This window comes from Protopterus annectens, chromosome 9.part0 (genome assembly GCF_019279795.1).
Source record: "Protopterus annectens isolate FY-2018-M chromosome 9.part0, PAN1.0, whole genome shotgun sequence".
Taxonomy (NCBI): Eukaryota; Metazoa; Chordata; order Ceratodontiformes; family Protopteridae; genus Protopterus; species Protopterus annectens.
Genome location: NC_056743.1, coordinates 737,561,807 through 737,576,851, shown reverse-complemented (window position 1 = coordinate 737,576,851; position 15,045 = coordinate 737,561,807). Strand labels below are relative to the sequence as shown.

Here is a 15,045-nt window from a genome sequence, read left to right as displayed (position 1 = left end):
ATCATACTGACAGTTATCCCCAACTGGGAACATAGGTGAATCAAGGAGTCCCTTGAATAAGAAAAATTCTGGTTGGAGCAGTTATGAGCCAGTCATCCAGATAAGGGAACACTTTGGACCCCTGCAGTCTGAGAAGAGCTGCAACCTTTGCCATGCATTTGTTGAACACCCAGCAGGGCTGTGGTGAGACCAAAGAGCAGGGTTCTGAATGGGAAGTGAATGGCTCTGAGCCAAAAGCAGACAAACCTCTCATAGCACCTGATCATTCTGATATGATAGTATGCATCCTGGAAGACTACTAAACACATGCAATCATCCTTCCTTAATAGTGGTAGGATTGACTGAACTATGGCCACTCAGAAATTTGTCTAACATACTGATTTAGATGACTGAGGTCAAGGATGGGCCTGAGATCCCTGTTTTTCTTTGGCACCAAAAAGAACCTTGAGTAGACTCCAGATCTTCGCTGGTCTGGTGGATCCTCCTGGATGACTCATTTGTCTGGTTGCTTTAATATATCTTGTGCTGTCTCTTTCTGTTGTATGGATGGGACATCAGGAAGTGTTTTTGAATGGGGGGGTTGACAAAGGACTGCGACTGTATAGCTCTGGATATTATTCTCGCACCCATAAATTCTGGCTAATGGCTGTCTAAACTATAGGATGCAAAGACAACCCCCCCCCCCCCCCGATGACTGCATCCACAGTGCAGCAGTTGGGCAACCATTCAGGAGCACTGAAAAAGCCTGTTAGAGAAAGGACCCCAAAAGTCTTGAGTTTTCAGGTCCACCTCTGCCAGAAGGGCGACATCCATTATGATTACTCTCCCCCTAATATTAAAAGCATCGAGTGTGAAACCTTGATTTGTGGAACTACAAATTCCTTCCCTCTTTCTGGTTCCTGGAAAAGGTCCACTGAAGGGTAGAAAAATGTACTCCAATGGCAGACAAGGTCTTGCCATTCCTGTTCACTTCTAGATAGCATCTCTTTAACCTTAGGTCTGAACAGTGTGGATTTCTCATAGGAACAATAATGAAGTACATTTTGAAGTGTTCTGCAAAGTCCTAGAGATGCATACAAGCATGCCGCCAAACAGCTATGCAGACGCCTGCCGCTCTCGACTTGCCATAAGCCATGTTAGAAATCAGATGAATGAACACATTCGACAGGGACTGAAGGGTTGCCAGCTGCATAGTCACTGATTTCCAGTCTTCTGCAGAGAAGGACCTGCATAGTCAAGTACCTCTGAAAGCATATTACGTGGGCCAAGTATTTAAGTGCTCTAAGAGCAAAGGTCACGGAGGCATACACCCACTTTCCAAATGTGTCCAATGCCCTGGACTCGCTATTAGGGGGCATGGACATTAGAGCGCTCCTTAGCGAGCTCTTTTTTAGTGTTTGCCACTACCACCATGGAATGTGCCATGGGATCCTTGCTCCAGAAAGGCCTATCTTTTGGAAAAAAATCTTATCAGGCTTTCAGGGGATTGGTTCAAACACAGCTTGCTACTTCTATGTCTGCCTTAAAACCAGGTCTACCAGTTTGTTGGTGTGAGGGACCACCCAAAAGGTAGACAGGCCAGCCCCAAAAGCCTTGAGGAATATGGATTCCTCCTGAGTGGGGGCATCAGTGGACCACATCTCCTTCTGTCTTAACTCCAGTATCTCACCGAAGGAGAGGTCTTCAAAGGAGGATCTCAGAGATCCCTCCTCTGCATCAAAATCAGTATTTTTGGTGCGGGACTCCTGAGGTGAGTCCACATGCCTCCTTTTGCATGCTTGTTTATAGTGTTCTTTCCCCATAGGATGCTCAGAAGTCTCTGAAGGAAATGGGGAGTCAACAACCTGGACTTCCTTGAGACTTTGAGGGGCTTGCTGTTCTGACATGGCAAGAAGAGAAGACAGATGACCCAAAGAACCCTGTGGGAGCAATGGCAGATCCAAGTGGATAATCAAAGCTTGGTCCCTAGACTGTGACAGCACTCTCTTGAAGGCCTAAAATGGCAGTGCCAAGATGGATGCCAAAGCAACCCCCATAGGTTACAAGGAATCCTACTAGAGCAAGCTCAGAGAACCATTTGGTTCAAATACGGCACTTAAACTAGAGCTGTGATAAACAGCCAAAGCACTGAGAAGGAAAGGATGATCAGAAAGCTTCGAAGTTGACCCCTGAGCCACCCCCCCCCACCCCCCAGCACCAGCTCTAACCTTTCGGCTCCAAGACCCTTTAGGATTCAAAGCAGTTGGAGTCAATTGGGTCAAAGATATAGTTGAAGTCAAAGTCCCAGACTTATGGATCTAATGCAGACATTCCTTGGGGTCAACTCACATCCAAGACCAGTGAATCCAAAGGTTGGATAGGAGAAGGAGTCACAATCAACACAGAAGAAGAGACAATGCCCAATCCCCTAAAAGTGATCAGCACCAAGTAGACACCTAGATGGATCTGGGTCCTCAAAAACGTCCTCATCATTCTGTTGATGTCTGCTTTTGATAAGCTCCTACATGACTGTACCAATGTCAGATAAGAGGCATACAAGGAGAACTCAAATCATTTTGGAAGAATCTCTCCTGCAAAAAAGGAAATCTCGGTCTGGGGCTAACAGGCTCCAGTTAGAACCTAGGTTCTATAAATGGAGGAGCTGGAGATCTAACTCTGATGGGCTCCAACGCTGATGCCAGATCTGACAGTTTAGGTACTTTAGGAGCCGGTCTTCACTACAGGTCCAATGGACTGGAAGAATATTTCAACTCTTTTTCTTTATGCTCATCCTTTTCCTGCTCTTTATGTGTCCCTTTTTCTTTTTCCATGGATCTCTACCCTTTGCCCTTTTCTGAAGATTTTATAATAGATGGTAAAGATGAAAAAGACCGAGAGGGATTAACTTCTTCTTGGGGGACCAGGGAGATGCCCCTTAAGGACAAGTTTAGGTCATCTATCAGTAAGTGCTCTAGGCCAGAAGGCAGAAGTCATCGAACAGTACTCCTCTAGATTTGCAATTCCTAAGGAATAAACCCATTTGGAAAGTAAATTTTTGAGAGAGTTCTTATGCACACAAAAGATGCATTTTTCAAGATGTATGCCTTGTCAGACATCCTGACCACGAGCATCAACAAACGTTACCAAAAGAAACACAACAACAGCAACACCAATAATCACAGCACTGAAAGACCACTACAGATAGACTACTACTATTAATAATAACAATGACTACAACTAAACCAGATGCAATATCAACCATGGTACAAGTTAAGGGAGCTGTTCAAAGGAAGATGGAAAAAAAAACATTAAGAAGCAGAAGAAACACTTTTTTTGGATCCGGGACAAGAGAAAGATGGAATAAGACACTAAAATCAAAAAATGCTACACTGAGAGCTAGGGAAAGGAAACAACAAAAACAGCTAAGGGAAGGAAACAACAAAACAAGCCACTTACCTGACCACTAATTACTTCACACACTGAGCCAGAGAGATCTGCTTCTGTAGTGTTCCATGCAGCAAATGAGATCTGGGTAAATCAGTACAAAGAGGGGGGGTTATAGGTAAGGGGAGAAGCCTGAGCCTTGGATCCAGAAATATGTAGAGTGGCCAAGGCTGAATCTTAAGACCAATCAGTTGAAGAAGACAGAAGAGATAACATCCGATGCCATAATAAAAAATATGCTTCTCCTTAAATTAAAATACGTCCCCCTAACTGAACCTGATAAAAAAATCACCACTAAAAAACTTCCAAATGCTCAATATATACTTTGCTACTTTACAAACCTTTCAGACCAACATACCATCCTCTGTCGATTTGAGACAGCCAAAACCCTCTCTATCACTAACAGCTAAATATTTACTTGTGGCCTCTCTATATTACCTATTTAGTGACTTCTGCTATCCCCTTGTCACCAAACCAAGAACAGTAACATTTTATTCCCCACATAATCAAACCAGACTTTCAACCTCACCAGACCAGACCAAAATTCACCATAAACATCAATAAGTATGCCTTCTCAAAACTTGATAAAGCAGTATGGAACGGCATTCTAGCTAACATTCATAATAAACCCTCAGTGGGCACCTTTAAAAATCCCTACTCAATCATTTACATCTTCCAGTAAGTGTAACTGCTTTACACAACAGCTCCAGTGTAGCCTTCAGTGTAATACAGAAGTCTTGTTATATACTGTTGTGATGATGTGAGGTATTGCCATCTGTGCCAGGAAGACTAGGGCAGTGCATGTGGAACGTATGCCAACATAGTTAGCTGGAGTTTTGTAAATAATTTTGTGTCATTTGACTATCACACTGACTTGTGCAAATGCTTCTGTTAAAAATGTATCAACTGTGTTATTATAACTGATTAACTGTGGTTTACCATCAAAATGTCGTAAACCAGTTACACAACCTTGGAAGGTCAAAAGACACTCTTCCAAGGTGTTGTAACATCGATTTTTACATGTCTGAATCCACAAGAGCGAATGCTAGTGTGCATTTCCTCTTGTGAATTTGTCATTTTTAAAGGAGATCGCGCTATAATGGGGACTGGGAAATTTATCCTTTCCTTCACTGTAAGGCGATTTCAGACTTTGTATATACAAGTAGCAGTGTGTGTGTGTGTGTGTGTGTGTGTGTTGGGGGGCATAGCCCTCCACATGGGGGTGCATGGGGGGGCTTACAAAACGTTCACAGCACATAACCAGAAGTGTGGGTAGCTTCAGTAAAGTTGACTGTCCTTAATTCCCACTTTTGGTTATGTGACCATTCGGCAATTAGATTTTACAACATTTCTGGTTATGTAAGTGAACACAAGCACAAGTGAGTTGCGAGATTTTGATGGTAAACAATTAAATGCATATGTTTAAACAAAGCATTGTGGAAGGGAAGAGTAGAAGTTTTTGAAATTGTTCTACAGATTTCAGATACTGCAACAGATCTTAGCAAAGCTCTGAGTGTGCATTGTACCAGAGTCAGGTGATCAAATGTGATGTCATTCTATAATCAATACCGAGGGGGTGGAACTCACACAGCAGTTTGTTTTGTTTTCTTTGGAACCTATTATAAAAGATCTATGACAGTTGTCACAGTTCAGTTAGTTGGTTCAGTTCAGTTAGAAGCTCATCACCTTGCCTTGTGGAAGTAAGCATCTCAGCATCCTATCCTACCTTGCTGTATTAATGAAGTTAGCTAGGGAACAGTTATTCTTTAAACAGTCATAAAATAAAGTGAGATTAGTTAAATATTGTTTTACTGTATGTATGTGAATCTGTCCAACTGTGTTATTTTTATTTCTCCTGTGACAAACTCTGGTGTTTATTGTACTTAGATGTTTACTATTTTCATGTTTTCTATTTTATTATTTATTACTTATTATTAAATATTCTTATACTTCCCTGTGTTCATTTTCTGGTTGTTTAGAAACTTAACATCTTGAGAGTACTTGTGCTTATATTAGTGACAGCTTGGCCACTCCAAAAAGCCTTACTGCTTTGGTTACACTCTACCATTTATATTAGTATTGATTTTACTCAGTATAATTGGATACCTTTGTAACAGGCTTAGAGTGGTTGACTGGTTTCTACGTGGTTACCTTATAGTCACGGCAGAAGGAAGAGGTACAGCTAGTAAATCTGTGCCAGCCTTTCCCAGGAGAGTGAGTGAGTGAGTGAGTGAGTGAGTGAGTGAGTGAGTGAGTGAGTGAGTGAGTGAGTGAGTGAGTGAGAGAGTGTGTGTGTGTGTGTGTGACAGAGAATCAAATACCCAGGTGTGGGTGTGTCAGCTACTTGGAAATGGAACACAGTGCTCCAAAGTGAGTCTTGTTTGGGATCTGGAGAGAGAGAGTCCAGTCCCAGGTCTGGAGAGTGTTCCCTGTCTGCTCTTGGGGGAAACTGTGCTTAATGCAGACAGCTGCATTTGAAAATACTGTGTAAATCCATTCCTGTTCTTAGTGACCGTCTCTCACCAGTAGTGAGGATTGAGGTTCTTTGACTACTGGCCGAGGGTAGACAGGTCGTCACAACTGTATCTTGAACAAACTGTTACTCAACCCAGTCTAACTACTAAACACTTCTACAGCTAACATTCTTGTATCCCAGTCATCTTTATAGTTTCCCTATACCTTCAACTAACTGTAACGTATGCACTGTACATTTTATAAACTATTTCTACAACGACCATAGCCCTGATTCATCTATGTTAAATTTTACTTATATCTGTTATATCACAGGAAATACCTTAATACACTGTCGAATTACTTCATGTTCCTGTTATTTACAAAAGGTTTACGCATTTAACTAGATCAAATCCACCCACATTTATGAATCTAAGTATGCAAATTCATTGTTGTTTTGTTTTTTATCTGTTAACCATGACATCTTCATGCATGAGTAAACTGCTGTATAAAAAAAAAAACCTCATGGCAAACTTGTCAGTTGCCATAATGTGAACCTGGTTGTGACTGAAAAGAGTACGCTTGAAAAGTAAATGTACAAATAAATAAATACATAAAATAGAATAATTAAATCTTTGAGGTCCCGTCCCCCCCACCCCCTGCCACATGGCAAACATCAGCCCTCCTAAAGATCCAATAAGCCTATTTATTCCATTCAGGACAAGAGCTGTGCCCAGCCAATTTGTTGTGTAAGATGACAGCCAACTGCCTAGGGCATCATTTGAGCAACTAGCAGGGCTTTTCTATTTATGACCCAACCTCTGCATGTTCTGTAGGAACATTTCCCACAATGGTGTGCAATGGGTGTACTACAGTACTGTCGCACACTGTTGCAAGTGACATAAGCCTGTACATAACACCCTCCTCTTGAAGTAAGCCCATCATGTATGTTGCTCCAGTCTCCACTGGGGAAATTCGTATACAATGTTTAACCAAGACATGTATCCCACTGCCCACCATGACAGACATAAGGGGACTCTCCCCCTTCACTCCTTTCCCTTCCTAGCCAGCTCTAGTAGACGCCCAAGCTACTAATCAAATCTGAATCACCTGGATCCTAGTCAGGGTTTTATCCCCCTATGCAACAGAGCTGGAAAAACATAATGAAAAGAAATATCTGATTCAAGACATATTCAAGCTTTGATATGTATTTTAAGACTAATGTGTTAGATATTATTAATTGTAAATGAAATTTTCTGCAGAGAATGCAAAATAAATGTTCAAGATAAAAACGCATTACAACAAAAGATATGCATGCTACAGTATGACAAAAGAAAGAAAGAACAGCTGTATTCAAAACATGGGGGAGTCCACCCACGGCTGACTCATATGTCAGGGCAGTATACAAAAGTCTTAATGCTACTTGTGAGGTACATATGACGCCACACATTAGCTAGCATATGTCGGCCATAAAGAGATGTCGGGTATAAAGTGGATGTCAGCACGTACCACCCTCAGAACTTAATGCCGCAAAGCATCAGCCTGATCTTAGGTGAGGAAAACATGCCACCAAGGGCCAGGCAAGCATTGGGGGGAGGCAGGGGTAAGTAATACTACAGCATATAGAAAGAAAGGACATCTATGGTTATGGTAAGATTTTACACAAATATTCTATGTCCATATATTCATACGCTGCAGTATTCATAACATGAGGGAGAGTGCCAAAGCTCATGCAGAGGAAGAACTGGGCAGAGAAGCAGTAGCATTTTCTGCAAAACCATGCAGAATAGATCTGGCAAACCCAGCCCTGGACCTGGAGATGACATCTATCTTATAGTGTTTAGTGAATGTATGAACAGAAGACCAGGTAGCTGCCTCCAGGATAGAACAAGTGTCCAAGCCTTTAAAGAGGGCTCCAGAGGAGGCTACTGCCCTAGTGGAATGCACCCTAACAGGAGAGGAGAGATTCTTTCTATTGGCTAAGTAAAATAAAGAAACAGCTTTAGAAATCCAAGAGGAGAGAGTCTGCTTGGAAACAGTTTGACCGAGGGCACTTGGGTGATAAGAAACAAACAGGTGTTCAGACTTACAGATAGGATTGGTTTTGTTCAGGCAGTATCTGAGTTGCCTATGCATGTCTAAAGTGTGTAGAATCCTCTCACTAGAGGATTGAGGGGAAGGAAAAAAGTTGGAAGGTTGATAGACTGATTGAGGGATAACTCTTTAACCACCTTGGGCGTAAAGGAGGGGTTAGTGTGTAAAGCGACCCTATCCCTGAGAAAAACTGTGAAGGGGAGGTAGACATTAGAGCTTGTAATGCAGAGACCCTTCTGGCAGAAGTACTTCCGACAAGAAGGACAGTTTTCAAGGTGCAATGCTGTAAGGGAGAGGAGCTTACTGGCTCAAATGGGGCCAGGGTAAGTTTCTCCAAAAGAAAATTGAGATCCCAAGGAGGAGGAACTGGTTTCCTTGGTGGCCTGACATGAAGGACGCCTTTTAGGAACAGTTTAACTTCTAACCTAGAAGCTAAAGGTAGAGACATAGGCAGACATGCAGAGATAGTAGAAAGATGGCGTTTAACTGAAGAATAAGACAGCCCACTCCATCAATTCACACAGACAGGACAAAACCACTGGGATATCCACTAACCGTGGTTGTAAATCCTTTTTGAGACACTAGATGGTAAACCTCTTCCATTTGGAAATGCAGGATTTCCTAGTAGTGGGTTTTCTGGCCTCCTACAGAACTTAAAGCACATTCTCAGAAAAAAGGTGTCTGAAGGGAATCAAAACCCTATCACCCACAGGGTCAGGTTTAGAGTTGACATCTGTGGATGTACTAGAGCTCCCTTGTCTGTGTAAGTAGGTTCATCCTGTGGTGAAACTTGTGGTGATTACCCTTGGCTAAATGCAGGAGGAGGGGGGGAACCAATGCTATCTTGTACAAAAGGGGGTCACCAGCATGATTTTTGGTTGTTCCCACTGGATTTTCAGCAGGACCTTTTGGAGAAGTGAGAAGGGGGAATACATAAAGAAATATCCCTTTCCAAGAAGAGGATAGAGCATCCACCTTCCATGCCAAGGGATGTGGGATAATGGCAAAAAAATTGGGAAGTTGTCTGTTCATGGGGGAGGCAAAGAGGTCTATCTGAGGTGTACCCCATCGATGGACCAAAACTAGAAATACATCTCCATGTAACATCCATTCATGGGATTGAGTCATGGACCTGCTGAGTGTCTCTGCCACAACATTCTGAGTTGAAGGAATGCAGACAACCTGAAACGAAACTTGACTCTGCAAGGCTAGCTTCTAGGCCTATGAAGCCAGTCTGCACAGGACATAAGTTAGGCTTTGTCTCCCCTCCCCCATTTGTTGACATAGCAGAGGATCACAGTGTTGTCTGTGAACCACCTTAGAAGCCCCTGTGGAAAGCATGGGCTTGAAGAGCTGGATGGTGAAAATCAACGCTCTAATTTCTTGTATGTTGATGTGTTCCTTTGTTTGGGATGGAGACCAGACATCTCAGACCTTCCAGGATTCCAGTGCTGCACCCTATTCTGTATCTGAAGCATCCATGTATAGCTCCTGAGAGGGAAGAGGTGGTTGTAAGGGTAGGCCTGGGTTCCTTGCAACCTGAGGTATCCACCAGTCTAACTCCCTTTTCAAGCAGTAAGAGTGGGATGACAAAGTCCAGAGGGTGGGAGTGTTGCATCCAAACTGTCCTCAAGAACCAGTGGAATTTTCTAATGTGCAACTTGGCTACAGGGTGCATGGGCTTCATTGATGCCATGAACCCCAGGAGTCACAGAAAGTCCCTGGTAGTCAGAGACTGAAGGGGTAAAAGGTCCTGGAAATAGGAGGTAAGGGACAGGACATTTTCTGTGGGTAAAGAGGCTAGCAACCGGTCTGTTTAAATCCTGCATCCAAGAAAAATGTGGTCTTGGGAAGGGGTCAGAATAGACTTCTGACAGTTTATTGTGAAACCTAAACTATCCAGGAGAGACACCGTGAAGGAGAGATTCTCCTGAAAGATGTCTGGGGATGTGGCCTGGATGAGAAGATAATCTAGGTAAGGAAAAAATCTGTATATCCTGTAATCTGCAGTAAGCTATGACAGCAGGTAAGCATTTTGTGAACACTCTTGGTGCCACAGACAGACCACAGGGTAAAACACATAACTGAAAATGTGAGGAAGCAACAGAAAAGCGAAGAAATTTCCTGAACCACAGGTGATTGGAGATATGAAGGTAGGCATCTTTGATGTCTAATGACACCATAAAGGCCTGGGGAAGTCTGAGTGGGAGAAGGGTGGGTAAAGTCAGCATATGGACAATGGGGACTTTCACAAAGATATTTTGATGGGAAAGGTCTAGAATGGTCCTCCGGGGGCCATCCTTCCTGGGAACCAGAAACATCCAGGAGTAAAATCCTTTTCTCTCTTGAAAGAGCAGGACTTCCTGAATAGTGCCTTAAGAGAGAAGAGTGGATACGACCTGGAGAAAGAATTCTAGTTGTTCTTTTGGTGGTTGTGGGATGCCTCTGAAGGAGGGAAGAGTTTCCCACACCATGAAATATCACTGTTGGATGATGGAAAGGACCCAAGAGTCCTAGGTTATCTGATTCCAAACTGTGAGAGAAAGAGAGAGGTGAAGAGACAAAGGAGTAAATGGGCCTGGAGGCAGGTAGTCACAGACTACCAGGCTTAGCCTGAAAGGGCTGTTTCTGAGTGGGAGTGGAAGCAGCAGACTTTGAAGAGATTTGCTTCCTGAAGTCCCTCTTACTTTTGGTGGAAGGCAGTGTAGCTGGTTTTCTGACAAAAGCATTTTTGACAGGGTAATTTCACTGGAACGTGGGGATAGGGAAGACAAAGATATGTTTTAAATCCTAGAGCTCCTTGCCCTTTTCTTTAAGTGATTTAAATAGTTCTGCAGCAGAGTTACCAAACAAAGCTTTGTTGTTCAGAGGGGCATCCATTAACTTGGCCTAAATATCATCAGGCAAAGGTTGAAGCTTGAGCCATGAATACCTCCCAAGGACAGACCCAGATGCAGCTGCCCTGGCTGATGCTTCCATAGCATCATAACCATACTTGATGGAGTGCCTTGTAACTTGGGCAGAGGAACTGAAATGAAGGGGTGCTTAGCCTTGGTGGAATAGTCAGGGAGCTCAGAAAGGAGCCTTCCTGCATCTGATAAGAGAGATAGGGAATATTTGGCCATATGATCTTGATAATTAAGGGTCTATATCAGAACATCGAAGTTTTAAAACTTCAAATGTTCTAATATCAACCCGTTTTAATCGAACGCTAAAAATAGCAAAGCTGCAGAACATCGAATTCTTTCCTAGGGAAAGAATTTGGTTGGCCGGTTTATTTTCAGTGCTGTGGTGGAGATTTACGGGTCAGGTTCAGATAAGTGTGCGATTGTGTGGTTGTTAGGATTAGGGCACCAGTTAGGGTCAGGGCGCGGGTTAGGTGAATTAGGTTTAGGGGCGGGTTAAGTGAGTTAGGGCGCGAGTTAGGTGAGTGTGAGATAGTGATGGACCTTAGGGTTAGGGTTTGGGTTAAGGTAAGTGGATAGATAGTAGTGTATGTATTGTTTAGTGTAGGGTTAGTTGAAGGATTATAAGTGTATGTGTGTGTATTGATGTTTTTTTAGGTGTGCTTGTGTTGTGTGTATGTGTTTCGGAATAGCAAACTTTTTCCCAAGGAAAAAAATCGCTGTTCTGAATGTTTGATATTATGTGGCTTAGATATTTTAGGTTCGATGAAATAGCGTTCGCTATTTTCATCTTTCGATAACGTGATATAAATGCATAATTGCCCTGAAGGCCAAAGTAGCAGAGGTATATACTTTTTTCCATAATCTCTCCATGACTTTGCTCTGCTAATCCGAGGGAAGCAAGGAGGTGGAAGGTAATAATTTGGATGCCTTGTCTGCTGAAATTGATATGGTAGCTGGGTCTGCAGAGGGGGCTTTGAAGAGGAATCTGTAGTCCTCATGCACCTTGTAAAATCTATCTGGGTGCTTGGGAGTCTAGGCATTTAGCAGCTGTAAAGGCATCTAAGAAAGCTGATATGGTAGAGAGAATGGCAGATGGCGAGGGACAGTCCATCTGAAGGTGGTCATAGTACCTGTTTTGTATGTCAGTCACTTGGCAACAGTCCCATTTAAAGAACTCTTTCATTTTCAGAATAGTTTCCCCAAAGGATACATCTTCCCCAGGAGAATCTGGACCATTAGATTCCTCTTCTGATGAGGCGTAACCCAAAGAGGAAGAGATTTGGGTTGAATAAGCCAGGGATTCATATCCTGATCATTCCTCATCATCTGAAGAAATGTCCTCAGAAGTTCTCTTTAAAGGAGTAGATGGGGGAAAAGCAGAAGAAGGGGAAGAAGGAGCCAAGGTCTGACGCAGAGTCACAAAGGCATTGAAAAGGATTTAGGAAAAGGCCTGCCAATCTGGTGCTTGATCCTGGGGAACCAGAGAAACGTGTTAAGTTTTAACTTTTTTCTTTTTAGGAACTTCCACGTGGTGAAAGGTGGATGGGCCAGACATCGGCCTGCACTCCACAATGTCCATAGGCACATTCTCCAGCATGATGATTTGAGTGACACTATGCAGGCCTTCAGTAATTACAAGCCAAGGTTCCCACCTACACCCAAGTCGGGCGCTTGTGAGTCCCTCATGGATGTGCTGATAGGGTCTTTCATGGCTTCTGCTGTGGTACCCATTGAAGGGACGTCTACCCAATCCAGGACAGTCTCCAGACTCATATTGGCCTTGGGAGGGACACCCGGAAGAGAGGGAGCAGCAGGAAGATCAAGCCAAGATGTCTTAGCCTTTTTAGGTTGCGGCTCATCTGAAGGGCCCAATGTTGCCACCATATCAACGCTAAACGCTGAAGGTGCTGATTCTCAAGATATAATATTAGGGAAGCAATAAGACTGCAAACTGTTTTGGGTACAAAGGCTTTACAGATAGCACAGGTGGTGTGGTCATGATCTGGGCCTAAGCAAAACAGAGATGTGTGAGTCTGTATGTGGAATCTGACTTCCACACTGACACCTGCCCTTCCTAGTTGACTTATAATCACAGCACAATACAGTAGCCAAAATGTAAAGAAAAAACTCCAATGAGGTTCTTATCTGAACCAAAGTTCGTGACTTACCTGGCAGGCGATGACTGGAGCAGGCGATCGGCCAAGCGGCAGAAAGGTTCTGAGGTTGGTACATGCTGATTTCCACTTTACACCCGATGTCTCTTTATGGCCGATGTACACTAGCTGATGTGCAGCGTCACATGTACCTCACAGTAGCAGAAAGACTTTTGTATACTGGCCAGATGTAAAAGTCAGCCAGGGGCGGACTCCCCCATGTTATGAACACTGCAGCATATGAATAGAAGGACATCACATTTTTGAAAGGGTGTGGTACAACTGACTGAGTCATTTCTCATTGGATTACAATCTTATGGATCAATTCCACTGAACAAGCTTGAAACTACACATTTTTCACATGATGGCCCCTTTGTTCACAGGGCTTTCCCTCCATACCCCTCTTACTTAATATATACTGCTCCACAGTCACACTACCTCAGGGTTAGTTATAATATATGCAGGTTCAAACCTTTTTGCTGGAACAGGCATGTATGATCACAGCTGACTGGAAAGTTATCTAAACAAATACACTTTGAAACAATACAAGGATATTAAAAACATTACCAAAAATACAACTTTAACTTTTACACCAGGTATATTTTTCAAAAACCTGGATAAACTCCATACATGATTTGGATGTACATTCCAGACAAATTACAAAGTATGTCTGTATACCAACAATAGTGTAAAAAGTCCTGCACGTAACAACAAACTTTAACAACCTTGATTGTAGGAGGATATATGCATCAACATTAAAATGGTTTTAATTAAGCAATGAGACCCCAAAAGAGTGGATGAAAAGTAAATTGAGGCCACAACATAGACTGCTTTAGTGTGGTGTTATACCAAACATGCAAAACTATGTTTAGCTGCAAATTTATAAATGATGCTTCTTAGTTGTAAGTCTGCTTCAGTAATCACTGTGGTCGTCCAACATGTTTAGGTTATTGGGGTTACAAGAGTTCAAATCCTTACTGAATAATAATCTATAAGAGGCAGGACCACACAAACTGAGCAGACATAATCAGCATGGGGGGGGCTTTAAGGAGGAACTGGAAAAATACTCACTGCCGTGTTATCATAATCACCACAGACAGTGTAATACTGTTCTGACAGACTGCAGTCAACATTCAGTAGTCTCATGGGACAAAACATATGACTTGGAAAGTAAATATTTTCTTCTGTTACAGGACTTTGTTTTACAATCTAAAATTTAGAAAGCAACTAAAGGCTTGACAAATTTCAAATAAATAGTAGTATATAAAATCATGTTGCTTCACTTGAAAATCTAACAGCTGTTAAGATGACAGTCTAGCTCTGCTTCAGACAGTGTGCAGCTAGCCGTGGTTTATGACATACACACGCTCGCAATGGTCATGCTGTGTTAACTTACCAGCCACCCTAAAGCATGGGAACAGTACACTTCCTTGCTTCCATTTACAACAAAAAAGAGCTACTGCTGCTATGTTTACACAATTTCTCCTCACAGTCAAATAGTGTCACCTACACTGATGAATTTATCACAAATCCAAACATGAACAGCTTTTTGCTTTTCCCAGTTAGGACATCATTAGCATTGTCTACGCTGTACATTGAACAGTACATCACTAGGCTGGCAGACTGTTTGGGAAGTTATCCTGAGGCACTAGTACAAGAAAAGAAGACTGAACCTTAGATATATTCTTCACTCACTCAAAAATGCAGCACCTATCAGTCAGTAACCATGAATGAGAAAACCCACTGCACATGTTAACAAAAAACATAGGATATGGTGAATCCTTTCCAGAAATTAAAGGTGATCATTAGGCAATGAATGACAGCTCTCATCGGTTTGGTCACGGAGAGAGAAAGGCAGTGCAGACCAAATCTAGTGTGCTGTGTTTGGTTCTATATGACTTACACAGTGAAGGAAACAAAGCTACTTAGAATGCAGAAGACAGATTACCGTGGTAGTAAGTGTCATGAAAAATTATGTGACCTAGAATCATTTTCACATTAAAAGATGAACAATG

The 15,045-nt window shown here is 42.6% G+C and overlaps 1 protein-coding gene across 1 annotated transcript in view; it reads right to left on the bottom strand.

Annotated features, from left to right (window-relative positions):
• The window catches only part of PPFIA3 (PTPRF interacting protein alpha 3), a 2,479,399-nt gene that overhangs the window by 1,902,421 nt on the left and 561,933 nt on the right, over positions 1-15,045 (bottom strand). The gene's annotated exons all lie outside the window — the stretch shown is intronic.